The sequence below is a fragment of the Misgurnus anguillicaudatus genome, chromosome 15 (genome assembly GCF_027580225.2).
Source record: "Misgurnus anguillicaudatus chromosome 15, ASM2758022v2, whole genome shotgun sequence".
NCBI classification, from domain to species: Eukaryota; Metazoa; Chordata; class Actinopteri; order Cypriniformes; family Cobitidae; genus Misgurnus; species Misgurnus anguillicaudatus.
In genome coordinates this window covers 5,260,328-5,279,819 of record NC_073351.2, presented here as the reverse complement: position 1 = coordinate 5,279,819, position 19,492 = coordinate 5,260,328, and the positions used below count along the sequence as shown (strand labels likewise).

The following is a 19,492-nucleotide window of genomic DNA, read 5'->3' as shown; positions in this document are numbered from 1 at the left end:
GCAGAAATTGGCACAAAAAGAAGTACTTACAGGTAGAATCAGAAATGGGTCTTGGACATGAGGAGGATGCCAAGTGGCAACAACATCAGCATCAATTGCACAGATGTCCTTTCCCTGACAAGACAACACTTTAATGGTAGGGTAACACATTTTGAAAAATGCTAACGGTAGCCGCCTAGCAATGAAATCCCGATCCCACCCTCAAATCAAATCGCCATCCAAAGTCACGCCTCTTTCAAAACACATGAACACGCACAGATCAGACGGTCACGTCTCATGTCTCATTCAGCAGTGAGAAAACTTTGCAGTACAAAGTGAATAACACTTCCAAAATAACCAACATAAACAACTGGTTTACATCAGAATTAGTTTAAGCACACTTTCGGTTGTGTAGACGTAGTAACTATATCGTTACGCTAATCCGTAAACAAACACAGATTTCATAAACAACACAATGTTTCATCAAAGTAGAATCTGAATCCATCTCAATACAAACATATCACGTACCTACCTTACCAAAATAAACAGTGCAATGACCCTTTCAGACTCTTTGCCTCCTGCAGCTGTTTCATCTCGTGGTAAAGCAGTAAAGTTACCGATTTTCATTTGGGGTTTTGCTCTTGCTGATCCAGGCAGTTTTTGCTGTTGTTGTTATAAAAGATGCTTTTAGTTTTGTGCCTCCTGTGTAGGTTGTCAATTCAGCAGAAAAGTTTGCTGTTCTTGCTGTTTACAGGCAGGAGGTGAGCGCACGTGAACGTGCCGATGACGTATGGCGTCTGCGTGGACTCGCTGCGCGGTGGGCATTCAAATTACGCTTACGTATGAGGGACAAAAATGGAAACGTCCGTTCGGAGCGAAATCTATGATTGGTTGAACATTTTTTTGGTCCTACGCCTTTCACAGATGACATAAATTTCTACAAATACATTTAAACAACTTAACACAGTGATTGCTATCAGGATGTGAGGAGACTTTTAACCAGCATAACTAAAAATGTTTCAGAATCAAATCTGTTACCCTACCTTTAAGTCATTACATACATACATACATACATACATACATACATACACACGCACATAGTTTAACTCATATTAATGTAGTGTTATTGAAAAAATAAAAACAGCAGACAACAAGCTTGACTGTAACTGATTGGGTGGGCTAAGAAGCTGCACCAAGACCCAGAGGAGGAGCATCAATGCTATACAATGCCCTTTTAGTACATAATAAAGAGCAAGCATGTCTTTTTAATTTTGGGGTCTCTACAGACACTGATATTGAAAACATGAAAAAGCATGTTGCATAATATGTGACTTTCAGGATCACATTTCAATATTCCAAATAGTTTTACAGACCTCCTCCCTAGCGATTTCACAGATCAACTCCAAACAACAGTTGACAATTTATAACAGAGAAAGGGTTAGTTATAAACAACTGACATATGAGACTAAAAAACAACAAAAACAACTGCTTTATCCACTGACTCTTGCATCCAACTCTTCCTTTAAGCCTAAAGTTTGGAAGTCCCTGTCATGGGCTTGTCAGATCTTTTATACTAGACTCAGGTCTAAGTGTATCTGGCAAGACCATGACAGTACTATGTTCTGTGTGGGAACATGTGGAGTCATATAGTATGTGTGGCTTCCACGTGTTCCCAGTGTTTTGTGGCTGTCATGGTCTTGCCTGACCTTGGTTATTATCCAGGTCGGATGTTAGAGGGCAAGACTATGGCAGCATTGTGTTTACGTGGGAACACGTGTGTTTTCACATCATGTATGTGTGACACGTGTTCCCAGTGTATTGTCACTTTTACCCTACTCCCTTATGTACTCGTGTCTTACGTGATTAATTATGTCCACCTGTTCCCCATTGATGTGCTGTCTTTATAATGCCCTCGCGTTCTCTGTGTTGTGCGCGTGCGTTGTTGAATGTGCAGAGTTTTCATGTATTCCGTGTTCTCTGTTACCAGTTCCTATTTTTGTTCCCGTGTTTTGGTTTGTGTTTTATCACAGTGTTTTGTTATCCTCTGTTTTACCCCCACGTGGGTATTTTCTGTTCAGTCTTATTAAATACATTGTTTATTTTGATACATCCTCTGCGTTTGGGTTCTCCTTTTGTTTTCACTTTCCGGTGTATACCGAACGTGACAGTCCCATCTTGTCAAATTGTGGGCGCACAGTTCTCCTCAGTGGCTGATTTTGTGTGATCCAGCACATCATCAAGCTGTAGGACAAGAGGAGATTTAGGCACTTCTGAGCTAATACTTCATGAAGTACCATAACTCACAGCAACCAAATCATTATGATTACATTGTTTATATAAATAATGGTTCACAACAGACCCATAACATGTTAACAGATCACAACCATAAGTACACATAAACACAGAAAGAGGTCACGAATTCAGACCAAAACTATAACTACCAAGAAAAACTGTAAGTGACCTGATATCCTCTTGTTTAATCATCAACGAACACCGTGAACCACTCGGTGAGTAGCACAGTTTTGAAAATGAACGTTAAAGGTATAGCGGAAGATTTTCGTTTTCCGGGTGGATCACCTATATTATTGGTCATCCCAGATGTCAATCATTATGATTATATGTTGACGTATAACCATAGTACGTGCTCGCCTCTAGGTTCGCTTTCTGCACATGCGCACTGTCACGTGTATGTGTGTTGTGCTACGGTTTCAACCATTCATTGAAGCTCACGTTCTCACTGTGTTTTTTTTCAAAATGTCTGAGGGTCGCAAGAGAAAAATTGTCTACGAATTGTATGACAAGAAGAGAAAGGACTATGAAGAAAGAAACAAGACCAGAGTGTTTATGGGAGACTATTTCACACGCTGGCATGAGCTACTAGGACAGGTTGGGCTTCCCACGCGAAGTTTCTACTGGAAAGGCACATACTATAGATAGCGGCGCACACTCTGACTTTTGCCTTGCCCTGCGATGTCAGAGTGTGCGCCGTTATCCACTGTGTTTGACGTCAAGATTGTGCACCGCTGACTGCTTTGTTGATGATTCTGTGCAATGGCGGACGTATCTTGCTAATAATAACTGTGCTAACAGGGCTTCTAACATGTATACAAATAAATGCTCAGTTATCTCACTATATTGCGGAACACGATTTGGGTTATATCCCCGCCTGCTGGCGTGGCATGCTCTTGACAGCACTTGATAGCGTGCTTTTGCTTTATCGTGTGGATGGATATTTAATTTAAACCGAGCATGTGTGGAGCATCTGGGTTCCATTTTCTCCTCCTTATGGAGACCCTTACAGATATATCCCTGGCATCCTTAGAATTAGCTTCGTGAAAACGATCATACAAAGCATAATGTTCACATGATCCTGTTAGAGGGTGGCCATTTTTATCTGGCACTGTCTTTTTTGCCAGTAGCCGGGGCAAGTTTACTTTTTTCTGTCCACAATTGGCCAACTCAATATATTAGGTTTTCTTATATTAGTGTGCGTTGCCAGACCTCTGGCAAAATCATACAATGAAACATTTGGAAAGTGTTTCATTGAAAGCAAAAGGTCTGCAAAATCCCTCGGGCTCTCAGCTCTGATGTTAAATTTTACCCCATAGACCACAGCACAAGGACAGGTGACCACAGCCCATCCACCTGTTAAAGGAGAAAACAAATCATAGAACTTCAATACTATACTTGAGCCAACTGCCCATTTAAAAGAAAAGTAAACAAATATCTGTTTGTACAAGTGAAGAGTTTCGTTGCAAAACGAGATAAATCAATTTTTTTTACATTTTTGTCAAAACATGTTTATTATTATGTTATCATGTTATTATTTTGTTTTATGGTGCTACTTAGCTTAATCTTTTAAGTTATGAAGGTTTAAATCAAAACAAACCAACTGCAGTTGAATTGAAATTAATTGGAATGCACAACCAAAAAAGGAGATTTCTGAACAATTAAAAAAATGGTCATTATCTCGTTTTGCAACGAAACTCTTCAAGTTCTCTCTCTGCAATACAACATAACATACCAGCCGTGCTTTAAGTGGGCCAGAACGCCCCGGTACTCAGTACCGCCACTTCTAAAAATAGCTCTTGAGCGTACCACCACCTCTACGTGCGCCCAGAACGTGCTTTTAGCGTACCGGAACGCTCATCTGTTTAAAAATCAGAGGTTTAATTTATTCATTTGGCTGCGCTGCCGCTTTTCAGAGCGCCCTTAATGTACGCTTCCTAATTCGTTCCACCGAGAGCAGAGACTACATTACCCATACACCCTTGCGTTTACAAGTTAAAAGCGCATGCGTCCTTCAGTCAGTGTCAACGTGCTCTGGAGAGGTGTGTGTTTGTGTGTGAAACGCGCAACCATAGCTGCTCGGTTAAAATGAAAATACAATGAACACGTAATATGCCCTCCTTGTTTTAGAGGCTGTTTACACTTGGTATTAACATGCGTTTTCGTCGATCGGATCACAAGTGGACGACGTTAATGCCAGGTGTAAACGGTGTTCAAAACGTATTGAACGCGTCCACTTTCGACCACTTTCAACCACATACAGAGGTAGTCGAAACCACTTACGATCGGATCGCTTTGGAGCTGTGGAACGCACATGTGGTTGAATGCGTTCGAACAGCCACACGCGACCGCCTTCTCTCCGCCCATTTATCTAATCTGAGGTATTAAACACTAATTTTACGTCTTTTTTGACTTCTGCCGTGAACATACGGTGAACAGCGCTATTTTTAGCCTTTCATTGATAAAACTACTGCGGGTGTTCTCCGTAGTTTCGTTTTGAAAGCGTGAAAGTTGCGCGATCCTATTTCATCAATTGCACTGAAAACTCAGAGAAAGCTCCAACAAATAAACGTTCAAAACACTGTGCAGCATGTATACTTGCTAAACAAGCAGCGGGCTCCGACATAATATAAGTTTGCGTCCATATAAACTCATAATTACTCCCGCTCGCGTTTGAATGACAGCAGAGAGACTCGCCCACCGTCTCACAGACCACCCCCTCATAGTATTCAGCACAGAAGCGGGCGAAAGTGGACAAAAGAGACGGATTTAAATACCAGGTGTAAACGTAATGTGTCTCTCTCGTCCACTTGTGATCCGATCGATGAAAACACATCTTAAAACCAAGTGTAAACAGCCCCTTAGACTCTGAGTAGTAAAAGAACAAGGTCAGAATCAGAGGACTCGCTGACATCCCACCAAGCCAGAATGATAGCTGCAGGTCAGACGCAAGCCTTGTAGGTACGTGATAATCTCCGCTATCGCGGCTTTCAGTTTGGTTCCCCTCGACGCAACTTCGGATTTCCTCAGGCGATGTGCAGAAAACATTCTTGAAATTGTAATATACATTTAGTTTAATTGCTAAACTAAAAGTAAACGAAATTTCAATGAATTTGAACGACGTGCACAGTATTTTTACCACCCGCAAAATGGAAAAAAATGGGACAAAATAAATGACTTTAGAGTTTCAAATGGCCAGTATTTTGTTATTCTTGACCCCATAGACATGGTCTTGGTGTCATTTTAATGTTTTTTTCAAGCTTTTTCTATCTGAACCACTAGTTTTAGCATTTAACCATGCTGAAAATTTTACTCACATATCTACCTTTTGCACATTTTATTTATGTTCAAAAACTCTTTCTACAATAGCTCTTTCTAATGGTAATTTTTCAAAATCCTTTTGCACATTTTATTCAGTAGCTATTTCTAGCTCAAGCAAATCCACAAATTTATAAAAGGATTAATTATTTTTTACAAGGTCGTCTGTTGACTGCTAAATATAAAACCCCTTCAATATAGGAGTCGAGTCAGCAAAAAAAAATAGAGTACCGGCACCTCTTTTGGGCCACTTAAAGCACTGCATACCAGATGCTCCCCAGATCTGTGAAAACACCTTGTCGTAACTGGCTCTGTTTTTCATTTCTTGCTGCAGTCGTCCAACCAAGTCCATTCGCGAGCCCTTGGGGTCGATGCCACACTCCTTACATAAGGAACGCACCGCCTCCATCTATAAATAATTATTTGAAAAGTTGGCCTAATAAAATCCTAGTACAGTTCAGTAATACACTCATATAAACTGGCATAGCTCACAGGTAGTGATTTAATGAGTAAAATACCTTGAGTTTTAGAAGCTCATCTGTTAGCCGGTCCTCTGTGAGGGTAAACTCGGATTCCTCCTTTACACTATAAGGAGAATGAACCTTCTGATATTCTGTATTGAGAAGATGATTCCCGCTTCTTGTGTGAGGACCAATCCATGGAGCCCAGTTATGGTAGCTCGGACGAACCACAAAGGGGTTTGCCTTATTGTCTTTGAATAAGAAAATACTAATAGAATATATATCATATCATATATCCATAGTAAACAAAACAAACACTACACTGTGATCCCATTCTATCAGGGTATACAGTCAATGTGTGAATCATACTCACTTGGAACCAACCCACGGCTGATCATTTCTAGAGATACCTGCTCCCAAAAATTTTCAGCATTCACCCATCCATCAAAATTCTCTGGCACTTCCTCAATGCTGCCAACAAAAAAAAAAAGAATATATTACACATAAGTCTTACCCAAGGTGTGGATAAAACATAAGAGTAAAAAACTAATACATGTGTGGACTTACCAGGCATACTAAAAACACCCTTCTTATGAAGGTCCATTACGACAGACACTGGATGGTAACCACACGTTACACAAGAAAATGTGTAAGTATGGTCAGTCAGCGCCTCAAAGCTTAAGTAAGCTTGCAGGAACTTTGTTTTGAAGGAAAGGCTTTCCCCGAGGTCCTCTCCAAGACCTCAATTGCACTTCCTACAGCCTGGTGAGTCTGCCAAAATAGATGTCACACTGAAGACTTTACAGTACATATTTAAGACAAATGCTTTGTTGTTGTTTATAACTACAAATTCAATTCAGCAAGGTTCTTTACCTGGAGACTGTTGCGCAGAAAATGGCACAAGTGTATCGACAGAAGTATGTGGTCGTCAAAATTATAGATACCATCACACCACTCCTGATATCGATATACCATGCCACATCTATAGCACTGTTTCCTGTACATTGATATTCCTACCAAAAGCATGTTACAGTAAAGGGGTTATGCATTTCTGTCACTCCATACAGTTCAACCATATACAATGAACAACATTAAAATGATTGCATGGAGACATTATTAAGCCTACAAGTGGAAAAGATGGCCCTGATATCAGGTGTTATCAACACTTAACACTACATGTAGCAGAAATGAAATGTTGAATTAATGACAAAATTCAAAAAAATAAAACAACAAACCTTCTATGACATTGGTCATTGTTAGGATTTTGGCTTTTGATGTGATGATCAAAGGTTCACTTAGTGGAGTTACCTCTGAACATTCTGTACAAAAGGCTTTAGATGATGTGAAGCTCAAAGGAAAATACTAGTTTTTAACATATCGGACTGGAAGACTGTGGGCAGTTTTTTTGGCATAGATGTACCTAACCATCCGAGACAGATTCTGGCCTTCGGGTGGGTACTGGGCTCCTTCCTCTGCCTCAAAACCTTCCACATTGGTGGGAAATTGTTGTGCAATACTATCCTCCTCCACACTTCTGGTTTTCCGGAAGAGTTCCCTGTCCACTTCAAATAGGTGCCACTTTGCAACATTTTTGTGAAGGCATGACTGCCTTGGTTTAGCACAAGGACAATGCCAAGAAATTGTTTTGGCGTCATAGGAAACCATGACTCGACCAAGCCTGCTGTAGTAGGAAATGGTGGGCTCGAACACAGAAATGTATTTTTTATGGCTGGGCCCACAAACGGTCACTAGGCAGGAGAGAGGGACTCCTGCGTCAATTGCCTCTCTCTGGCGTGCCAAACATTTCTCCTTCTTGTCCTTTCCAAACCACCTATCATCAACCATGGCCTGTAAACCTTGCTCTGTCAGTAAGGAAATCTCCCTTCCGGCTGGTGGGCAGTATGCAAGTGATCGAAGGTGATGGCACTCATAGGAACGGATGTTTGATCTTTCTGCAAATTCTGTATTAATTCTGCAGATATCAAGTTCACATGCTGTTCTTTGTTCTGAGCCCCACGTTTTCTTGATGACGTGGATTGGAGTGTTGGGTGCTGAAAATGCTTTTGCTACTGCATAGACACCATTTCTATAATCCACACACTGTGATTTAAGATGGTTCAAAGCGCTAATATCCGTTTTTATTGGTGTATGTCGTCTTAGAATGTGTAGCCTTACATTACGTCTGTTAAGTAACACTCCACAATGAGGACACATGACTGTCTCTCTTCTTTTTAATTTTTGGGGGTGGGGGTTGTGCAAAGGGGCCAGGTTCTGAGGTAAGGGGGTTAAACGCAGAAGTCATTCTTTCATCTCTCTTCCTTTGTGCTTGTGGTGTTGGGGTTGGAGCAAAAGAGTCAGGACCAGAAGAAATGGAGGGAGAGACTGTTCGTTGGGTAGATGTTGGAGGATGTGTCAGGCATGCAGCTACAGAGTGAGCTGGAGATGCTGCAAGTGGATCTTTCAAAGAGCATTTGGCAACAAGCCTAATGTATTGGTCCCTGCGTACTACAGTCTGGTTGCAGTATAAACAGTGAAAATGGGCTGTGGTCCTGCACAATTTACTGCATTTTAAGATAAAGAAACCTGTAAGAGTGTATCAACAAGGTTATCAACATTGCAGAGTGTACACACAATACATATATTATATATAGAAAAATAAATGTAACAACAACATTTCATCACTTCAGTGATTCCTATGAAACTACAGGTCATCTTGTGTGTCTTCATTTTCAGAGGCAAGTGCATTTTTTTAAACTACAATTCTAAAACAATCAAAATCTAGAGAAATGCTTCCACCATACCTCCATGCTCCACTGCATGGCACATGTGGTTTTCAAAGTGTAATGTAGAAGATAGCTTTTCATTGGTAGTGTAACTACAGCAGGGACATTTAAATATTCCATCCTGGCAGAAGTGTTCTGCTGCATCATGCTTGTCTGTGAAATACCTAGGATGCTGGAAAAACATGGCAAACAAATATTGACATGCATTAACATTACTATATAAGACAGGATACAGAAATAATTAAATTGTGTCAGCAAATGATTAAGGTAACTTTACGTGCGCCACAGTACACTTTTGAGAATTTATTGATGCCATTTCTATCAAGCATAGATATAATTACAAATATAAATACTTCTTGGAATTACATTAGAATTGCAACCAAACACATATTTACTTACCGACATAGCTAATAACTTCATCCACTTTCCTTGGACTGTGTCTCTGTCTGTCACTGTCTTTTTTTGGTGTTATCATGGCGAACATTAAGGTGCATTATCGCCATCTGCTGTGTTGGAGCTGCTTTCTGGTCTCCTCTGTGTTTCCTGTTTTAGTGTTAATGAGAAGGTGACGTGTATGGACATGGGCGTGACTTATGAAGTGACGCTTGGATGTGGGCGTGGTTGGATGTCCACTGCAGGCTGCAGCGAGACCCTTCTCCCCAGTAGATGGATTCATGGTGACTTTTTTAACCCTCCACAATTTAACTTTTTCATAGTGTATTGGTTGGAACTTTGCAAGTTTGGGTCAAGCAGTGCTTTTGCATACAGATTCCATGGTGTAATGGTTAGCACTTTGGGCTTTGAATCCAGTGATCTGAATTCAGGTCTCGGTGGAACCTTTGTTGTTGGAAAAAGCCTGTGCAGAGCTGCTTGTGGCAATGAAAAAGATGCTTTGGAAAAACAAAGCTACTCATTGAATGATTCTCATGAACCTTCATGTCACCCAGTAGATGGCTTCATGGTGTCATGTTTAACACTCCAAAATGTAACTTTTAACTATTTAATAGTGTCTTGGTTGGAACTTTGCAAGTTTGGGTCAAGCAGTGCTTTTTTTGCATGCAGGTTCCATGGTGTAATGGTTAGCACTCTGGACTTTGAATCCAGTGATCCGAGTTCAAGTCTCGGTGGAACCTATGTTGTTGGTAAAAGCCTGTGCAGAGCTGCTTGTGGCAATGAAAACAATGCTTTAAAAAAAAGCAAGCCTTCTCAAACAACAAACCTTTGTGCCACCCAGTAGATGACTTGATGTTGGCATTTTTAACACTCCACAATTTAATTTTTTAACTTCTTTCATACTTTACCGGTTGGAACTTTGCAAGTTTGGGTCAAGCAGTGCTCTTTTCCATGCAGGTTCCATGGTGTAATGGTTAGCACTCTGACTTTGAATCCAGTGATCCGAGTTCAAGTCTCGGTGGAACCTTTGTTGTTGGTAAAAGCCTGTGCAGAGCTGCTTGTGGCAATGAAATAGATGCTTTGGAAAATCCAAGCCACCTCATTAAATGATTGTCATACAACGAACCTTTGTGTCACCCAGTAAATGGCTTCATGGTGTCATGTTTAACACTTCACAATTTAATGTTTTGACTTTTTCATACTATATTGGTTGGAACTTTGCAAGTTTGGGTCAAGCAGTGCTCTTTTTGCATGCAGGTTCCATGGTGTAATGGTTAGCACTCTGGACTTTGAATCCAGTGATCCGAGTTCAAGTCTTGGTGGAACCTTTGTTGTTGGCAAAAGCCTGTGCAGAGCTGCTTGTGGCAATGAAACAGATGCTTTGGAAAAACCAAGCCACCTCATTAAATGATTCTCATACAACAAACCTTTGTGTCACCCAGTAGATGGCTTGATGGTGGCATTTTTAACACTACACAAGTTCAAGTCTCGGTGGAACCTTTGTTGTTAGAAAAAGCCTGTGCAGAGCTGCTTGTGGCAATGAAAAAGATGCTTTGGAAAAACCAAGCCTTCTCAAACAACAAACCTTCGTGTCACCCACTAGATGTCTTGATGGTGGCATTTTTAACACTCCACAATTTAACTTTTTAACTTCTTTCATACTTTATTGGTTGGAACTTTGCAAGTTTGGGTCAAGCAGTGCTCTTTTCCATGCCAGTTCCATGGTGTAATGGTTAGCACTCTGGACTTTGAATCCGGTGATCGAGTTCAAGTCTCGGTGGAACCTTTGTTGTTGGTAAAAGCCTGTGCAGAGCTGCTTGTGACAATGAAAAAGATGCTTTGGAAAAACCAAGCCTTCTCAAACAACAAACCTTAGTGTCACCCACTAGATGTCTTGATGGTGGCATTTTTAACACTCCACAATTTAACTTTTTAACTTCATTGATACTGTATTGGTTGGAACTTTGCAAGTTTGGGTCAAGCAGTGCTTTTCCATGCAGGTTCCATGGTGTAATGGTTAGCACTCTGACTTTGAATCCAGTGATCCGAGTTCAAGTCTCGGTGGAACCTTTGTTGTTGGTAAAAGCCTGTGCAGAGATGCTTGTGACAACAAAACAGATGCTTTGGAAAAACCAAGCCTTCTCAAACAACGAACCTTCGTGTCACCCAGTAGATGGCTTGATGGTGGCATTTTTAACACTCCACAATTTAACTTTTTAACTTTTTCATACTGTATTGGTTGGAACTTTGCAAGTTTGGGTCAAACTGTGCTTTTTTTGCGTGCAGGTTCCATGGTGTAATGGTTAGCACTCTGGACTTTGAATCCAGTGATCCGAGTTCAAGTCTCGGTGAAACCTTTGTTGTTGGTGTGGTGGCAAAACGTCTTAGCTTGAATCTTCATAAGAAAAAATACTCAGGAGACAAAGGTTCCAGGTGCCAAACAAAAATTACTTTATTCCCTCAAGCCAACAAAGTGAGACAATCAACACCCCAAACTGGTGTTCTGCTTACTTCGTTTATTTTTTCAGTTCACAAATTCTGCTATCTAAATAGGGAATCTGCATGGCGCCAACGCAACTGGCTTTTAACTTTATCAGTAACACTTTAATCCTTTAAAAATGATTTATTGCTGATAAGTAATAAACTAATAAGTTAATATTTACACATTATTATTTATAATCTTAATTTTAAAATATTGCCGGTCTTTGCTATTTATTGTTTTATTCATATTCATAAATTTTTTTCCACGACAGTGAATATTTGTAGATTGAAGGTTCTTGCGCTGGAATGAGCTTTTCTCCCATGTTGGCATGAATTTATGATTAAACTGAAATTTCACTCATGACGACTGCCACTAGGGGGTGAACTCCAACAGTCGTGTCTAAATGTCATGCACAGTGAAAGGCCGGCTTCAGACCGGAAACGCAAGGAGAAGGGGTTTTAACATTAAGTGGCATGGCATCTTACGCACAGAAGCCAGTGGCACGTGCCACTATGTTTTGTGGCACTTCCTGTTTCAATTGGCTATATGCCCAGCTGCACCACTTCCCGAACCCCAGCCGGTTCCTTATCTCCTGTTTGCCATTATTGGACAAACTGATTAATCCAGGTGTGTCTGATTATTGTTGTTGTGACTGATGTCAGGCACACCTGGATTAATCAGTTTGTTTGTGACTACTGAGGTCAGGCACACCTGGATTAATCAATTTATTTGTGACTACTGAGGTCAGGCACACCTGGATTAATCAGTTTATTTGTGACTACTGAGGTCAGGCACACCTGGATTAATCAATTTGTCCAATAATGGCAGACAGGAAACAAGGAACCGGCTGAAGTTCAGGAAGTAGTGCAGCTGGGCATATAGCCTATTGGCTCGTACCAGTGGCTCATGCCACTGTTTAGTGGCACTGATAGTCACCTATCGATCATTACAGATCCGAGAGTAATTTATGCGTGCTGCTGCTATATGTTCATTTAATTGTGAGACAATGATTTAGTGTGTCCTTTTTGACTGTCTGGTGTTTTAGGTAACCGAATGCGTGAAATGCATACCATATGGAGCGTTCTGATCAGTACAAAAACAGTATGTTATGTTATGACTTTTCTCTCTACTAAAAAGCACAACTGGAAAAAGCATCATATTGACGAGCTGCTCCCCGCAGCAACATCCAACAAATACTCATGCTCAAAGTCTAGTTTGAGCGCAGGTTAATATGATGCCCTAATAGTATGTACTGCATTTGAGTTGGACAAGTACCTACTTTTGAGTGCAAAACAACACAGTATGCACATGTCACAGGGTGACTTTTATAGGGCGGAACCGAAATTGGCGAAACTTGGTTCCGCCCGAAGATGGGACAATTAAAACTAAGCTCCTGCTCTGCCTTCCAGGCAGGCTATGGCCAAGAGGTTGACAGAAAGGGGGGGGCAACGGGGGTCCAGGGGGACTGGAGACCAAGGGCGAGACGTAGGAAACAGGCTCCTGCCTGTCCCCGCTATCCATGGCGCCCTCCTTTTCTTTCCTGGAGGCAAAGGTAAAACAATATGAGTTGTTGAAGTCGGCTTGCTATCTGCGTACCTGTGTTTCACTCCACGGGAGCTTCACCGCTCGGGCTCATACAATTCTTTGTCGTTTGTTCACTCTCCCTTTCTCTTTTTCCACAGGTCGCAGCTGGGACACAAAGACACAGTTACTCTGACTTGGATAGCTCTCACCTCTTCGCGGTTTACAGCTCTCAGCAAGTACAGGCTTCCCACAGTTCGTTCTCTTGATGCTCACTCTCGTTCTCTTTCTCCACAGGTCGCAGCTGGGACACAAAGACACAGTTACTCTGACTTGGATGGCTCTCACCTCTTCGCTGTTCACAGCTCTCGGTAAGTACAGGTCTCCCACAGTTCGTTCTCTCGGTGCTCGCTCTCTTTCTCCGTCTCTGTCAATCAATGGCTTGTGAGGGTGAGTCTATAATTGTGCGAGGTGGCGGACTTACGACAGTTGACATCCACGAGTTTATGAGATTATATTCTATTATTCATTGTAATATGATGAGTTTATTAGTTCTACCATTTATTGTAATGTGATGAGTTTATGATGATGTATTTTTCCATTCACTGTGATTGGTTGTGATGAGCTTATGATGACTTTTTATTGCTCATTGTGATTGGTTTATTTTTGACCTTGACAATGTGATTGGTCAAGATAATCCTTTTAAATACACGGAAGTGACAAATGTATGTAATAGATGTTTTGATGCCTGAAGAAGATCGAAAGATCGAAACGTTGCAATAAATCTTTTCAATTTTTTGCAAGTGGATAGTGTGCGGGACCTCTCTTTTTTATCTTTTTTATCTGACATCCACGATGTGTCAGAAGGGCAGTAGTTCCTATATGGCGCCGGGGACAAACCCTCTCGGCGAGCTCGTTGGTCTGCAGAGGGGCGAAACGTCACACCGTCTCACCGGGTCGAGCGCTGCCCTCTCCTTGCTACCCGTTGGGCGATCGAACACTGGACAGGGGCGCCCTTTTGTAGAGACCTCGGGGCGGCGGAAACTTCTTCGCCTCTAGCTCTGCTACAATGAAAATCACACAGGTAAGGTATCAATACTAATAGCCCGTAGTTGTACTCACACACTGCCAACTTTTCGGTTCTTCACCGCCACTCTCCAAAGTCCGCCAATGTTCAGACGGGAAGTCGTTCCCAGGGGGCCCACGCCGTCGCTTTGCACCTGAAACACACTCACAGCGTATAATAGACAGATCTCTCTTGGACCGTTAGCCTCTTCGTCTTCCCTCGACGAAATGGGTGATACGGGGGTACGTCTGACAAGACACACAGCAATACACGGCACCACTTCAACGTGAAAGTTTCTAAAACACAAAGACTCACCCACCACACTCAGGTGTACACAAAAAGACGCCCGTCTTCCTCCACTTCGCTTTGGTCGAATTAGGCGATGGTAATACGGCCTAGTTATTTGCTTCACTGCTGTGGCTGCTTCAATGAAGGTTCCTTCGGCTCACCCACCACGCTATTTCAGGGGTAGGGCCGCCCTCCCTCTCCTGGAGGTATTCAGTAAAATCACAAGTCAGTCTCTAATGTGTTTCAATAAAAGGATTTAGTACTCACAGCTCTCCACTTTTATTCACGTTGTAAACAAACAATACGTTTCCTTCTCCCTTTTATTCCTCTCGATGTATAACGTAATCCGATCGTTCTTCAACCTATAAGGTTCTCTATATCTTCAGCACATCCGCTTTAGTCTACGAAAGAGAGAGAGTATCTACAGCCACCAATGGTGTACCGGACGAGCACAACTCAGCACTTCAACACACACTAAGCACCCGTGAGAAGCACACTCCGGTGCAGTGCTCCTTTAAATATCACAGCTCCGTCCTTTTCGTCTCTCTTGGCTGCCGCACTCTTTCCTCTTGCTATAAGCGCTCCGTGGATCAACGGCGCCCTCCGGCTCCTCCAAGGACGGAGCGTGTGTTTGGGTCTGCCCTAGGCAGTAAAGGAGCTTGTGCCCGAAACAACTCTCCTCCTTTGTGCTTCTTTGGGCCTTTTTATTGCCTGTTCTTCCCTCCTCCAATCGTGGATTGCCAGCTTCATTCGCCACACCTGTTGCTCGTTTTCTCTTAATCTGTGTTGCTAGGGAGACCAGGAAGTTAAATGGTATAGTTAAAAATCGGGCCCGGGCGGAAACCATCTTCAGGCGGAACCTTTCTCCGCCACTTTTGGTTCCGCCCTATCATGGTCACCCGGTGACACACACACTGGGACATACTAATGTGAAACGGAATTGATGACACTGTGATCCTTCAGAAATGTAAACATCAACTCATCTTTACAATCAAGCATCCTTCATTCATTACTTGTCATGTAATGTAATGTTTACTCTAGTTTAATTTATTGATTCAGTGATGGATAATTTAGTTAATTTGTTAATTCTGTGTAGCGCAACTAAACTCCGCTCTCTCATGGTAATATCAGCCACATAATATGTCCATGGATCTACACTTCGAATTTTCACCTAAAACAGTAGACCATCCAGGAACTTTATGGATACTTATTTTAACATACTATGGCTTGGGACATACTAATTCTAATTCTGAATACTATTTAGGATGGATAGTATGCAGATTGGGATGCAGGGGAGGCAAAATCTTCCAAACTCTGGTCTGGAATACTGAACACAGACTGGAAGAGTGCTATGCCCAGCCAATCAAATTCAAGGACCAGAACTGAACAGTTGGATAAAACAGGATATTCCTTGCATTTTAAATATAAATACAGCACTTCCTCATACCATATAAAAGCAAACAGGTTTTCTCTATCGCTGCACAAAACCTATTTTTATGATATAGCTGTTTAATGAAGAAATAATATGCTTGCAGTAGACATCTTGCCTAACTCTCCACCTCCATGTCATATCATCCATACATTTTCTATACATGAGTTTTGCATTATTATAAAAAAATTAAACTATTGTACAGTTTGATTCATGTTGTTTTTTTGTATATCAGTGTTACACCGACACCTGGTGGTTGCGTGTAATTCTCTTTCTGTCTATAGATGGCGCACGTGCACTGATAATGGCCTTTCTGCATTCCTCTTTACACTGTGGGTTTTGTAACAAAATACTAAACAAACAAAACCTGTCAGCACTCAGATTGTGTTATTTCCTGTTGCAAAAGTGCAAGTGTGTGGTTCACACAATTTAAAGCAACAGTAAACTCAAATGTTGTTCTTGCATGACTTTTCCTTTTGATTCACATGTGAGATGAAAGCTTCAGAGAGCTATAGACAGGAGCACTCATGGATATCTACAGCAGTGGTTCTCAAACTTTTTCAGGGTGCGGCCCCCCTTGTGTACAGTGCATTCTTTCGCGGCCCCCCGAAAGAAAATTTGTGACAAAAATGTAATATTTTAATTAAACAAAACATATTAAATTATACTTAGTAGTGCTGTTGGTTAGTTGGCTTATTATTTTTTAGGTTTAATTACACAGAATTCATTATAAATTAATGTATTTTATAAAATGTCATAAAATTGGGGCCCCCGTGGCACCATCTCGCGGCCCCCCTGGGGCCCCGGCCCCCAGTTTGAGAATCACTGATCTACAGTGTCTGTTTAGTGTGTCCTTGACTCAAGGGTGGGGGCTGAGAGAAAACACAGGTACTCTGTGTTATCTCTGCCTCGTGAGATTGTTGTGTAGTTCATGAGATTTGCAGTGTAAATCAAGCCTTTCAATAAGGGGGTCTGTGATGCTACTGCAAGAGGTCCTTCAATTATTGTTCAAACATCACAAAAGTGAAATTAAACAAAATAAAGTATGTAATTATTAGAGTTATTATATGTAGTTAGACCAGATTTAAAATTATATTATTGAGTGTTTTAGGAGGACCATGCTGTTCTCTATCGATCATGATCTTGGCCTAGAAATGATTTAAGATCTAAACAATAGTTAAAAACCTAAATAATAGTACAAGAAGGTTATATCACATGACAAAAATACTATAGTATACTTCAGTAACTACTATAGTAAACTATATTGAATTTTTGTATACTATAGAAATTACTACACTTATTCTGTAATATTAACTATAGTAAATTCATAAAAAAAACAGTAAATGATGTAGTAAGGATAAAAAATGTACTATAGTAAATATTAATATATAGGGGTGAGTGGGGCACATACTAACGTAGGGTTAATTGTAACAAGGCTACTTTACATATTTCTACAGAGCTGACTGGTCTTTTTCTCTTTCTGTCAGAAGATATCCTGTAAATGTGTGAAATGTTTTGATGTGTTTTGGTTAAGATATTCAACAAAGAGTGTAAATGTCTTCATATTATGTTTTTTTTATTATTGAGTTGGGTGTGTAGGGTTGCCAACTTTCTCACTCTGAAATACGGGACAGTGATGATATGGTTTTGTGTAGGCTATAGCCTACAGTGTATTTAAGCCATTTGTCAAAATAGCTTATCTCCTAATTAAATATTATTAATTTATAACTCGTATGCCTTGGCAACAGGTTTATTAATAGTTTGTTAATTTACAGCAGATACTTTTTGCACAGTTCTTTAATTGAACTAGTAGGACTATATCTGTCTAAAACGAAACACTCCTGCACTAAGGGTAAAACGTTATCCTCTTGATTTTAATCTTACGTGTGACAAACTTACACTAACATATAGATTCTGTGAGCTGAATTTTTTTAGTTAACATTAAGTAATTAAAACACACTTACGTTACAGTCTTTAAATCACAAGAGCGAGAATTTCCTAGCAAAGTTGGAAATGCCTTGAGGCATTTCAGGTCTCTGGATCAGCAATCTCTTCAGAATTGAGAACGAACTTTGTAACTATGCAGATCTTATACATGCACAAACAGCTAAATAACCAACTATATAAAAAATCGTGTAACAGATTTAACCAGTTGGAGTTGATTGAGTTTTACACGAGACTGAGTGCATTGGCATTGTGATCTGTGTGCAATACCTTTTCCCCTCGGGGCTCGCCGTAGATGGCGTGTGGGCATGCGCACTGGAGGACGGTGTGTGTGTACAATGTGAGTTCCGGGTTGAGCACCACGTTGGATGGAGTGCAATAATAATAATAAAGTAAAAGAGTTAATGATCAGACGACAAGCCTCCGTTTCTTATTTTTTTATATTTCAGTTTAGGCGAACCCGAAGTTAAACGCTCGGTTACACTGGTGGCAGCGGTTTTGTTTATTTGTTGCGCTCGCGTGGTACAGTGTTGCGACGGATGTTTTAATAGTTAGCGTAGCTTTCAAAGTTCTAGAAAGTTAGGGTGCGCGTGCAAGTTCATACCACCGAAAACATTATGTGGTGCAAGGAGGAGTTTGATATTTATCCGAGACGTGACCGTGACAAGAGCAGCAGACACGTTCGGATTGAGTTACCGCCGCCGTTCTCCGGTGATGAAAAGCAGAGTTTTCTATGCTGGGCTCGTCAGTTTGAGGTTGCGGTCAGAGCGCTCACTGAGGATGATGGCACTGCATCCTACAATTATGAACTGGCGAGAATTCTACCGACACGTTTGACCAGTGCGGCGTTTCTGCTGTGGGACAGCCTCCCTGGTGCTGTTCAGTCGGATTATACAGCTGTTAAAGATAAACTCAAAGAGGCATTCGGGCAAAGACAGTTTATGGATCGCTTCAGAGCCAGTCTTTCAGCTTGGCCCCGAGCTCCGCGAGAAAGTTTGGAAGTGTATGCGGCTGAGATTAGCAGGCTGGTTGACGATGCTTTTCCCGAATATGGTGAGAAAGCTCAAAAGGAAGAAAAATTTCGTCGTTTCTTGGCTGGCCTGGATCCGGTGCTCAGAACTAAATGCCATGAACAAGGAGCTACGGATTTAGAGGAGGCCGTCATAATTGCAGGTCGGTGTGAAAATGCTAGAGATGTAATTAAGACTGATTATATGGATGTAAATGCCGCTCATAGTGATGGTGACGAAGGGGCAGTGGCTGCTATTAATTCTGGATCTGGAAGAGACAATGCTGGACTATACAGAGCAGTAGAAAGATTGGCAGACGAAATGAGGGACATGAGGACACAATTGAGGCGTTTAGGAGACACCAGCTATGTTGATTAAGGGCCCTCAAATAGACAACACAAATGTCAGTAACTCTATTTTCAAAGATTCTAATGAAGCCACGAACACTGGCCCAGGCCTGATGGTGTCATATGTGAAGGGAGTGATTGAGGGTGTAGAGGTTCAAATTTTAGTGGACTCTGGTTCCAGC

At 41.3% G+C, this 19,492-nt stretch overlaps 1 long non-coding RNA gene and 3 other non-coding genes across 4 annotated transcripts; 3 read left to right on the top strand and 1 right to left on the bottom strand.

The window, feature by feature from the left end:
• Positions 1-2,151: 2,151 nt before the first annotated feature.
• Positions 2,152-6,522, bottom strand: LOC141349173 (uncharacterized). Its single transcript, XR_012357626.1, has 3 exons — positions 6,105-6,522; positions 5,854-5,995; positions 2,152-3,624 (listed from the first exon to the last, which is right to left on the bottom strand). It is a non-coding gene; the product is annotated as an uncharacterized lncRNA (long non-coding RNA).
• A 3,369-nt stretch (positions 6,523-9,891) lies between these two features.
• Positions 9,892-9,963, top strand: trnaq-uug (transfer RNA glutamine (anticodon UUG)). The gene has a single exon. It is a non-coding gene; the product is annotated as a tRNA-Gln (tRNA).
• Positions 9,964-10,479: 516 nt separating this feature from the next.
• trnaq-uug (transfer RNA glutamine (anticodon UUG)) lies at positions 10,480-10,551 on the top strand. The gene has a single exon. It is a non-coding gene; the product is annotated as a tRNA-Gln (tRNA).
• A 957-nt stretch (positions 10,552-11,508) lies between these two features.
• trnaq-uug (transfer RNA glutamine (anticodon UUG)) lies at positions 11,509-11,580 on the top strand. Its single transcript has one exon. It is a non-coding gene; the product is annotated as a tRNA-Gln (tRNA).
• Positions 11,581-19,492: the final 7,912 nt, after the last annotated feature.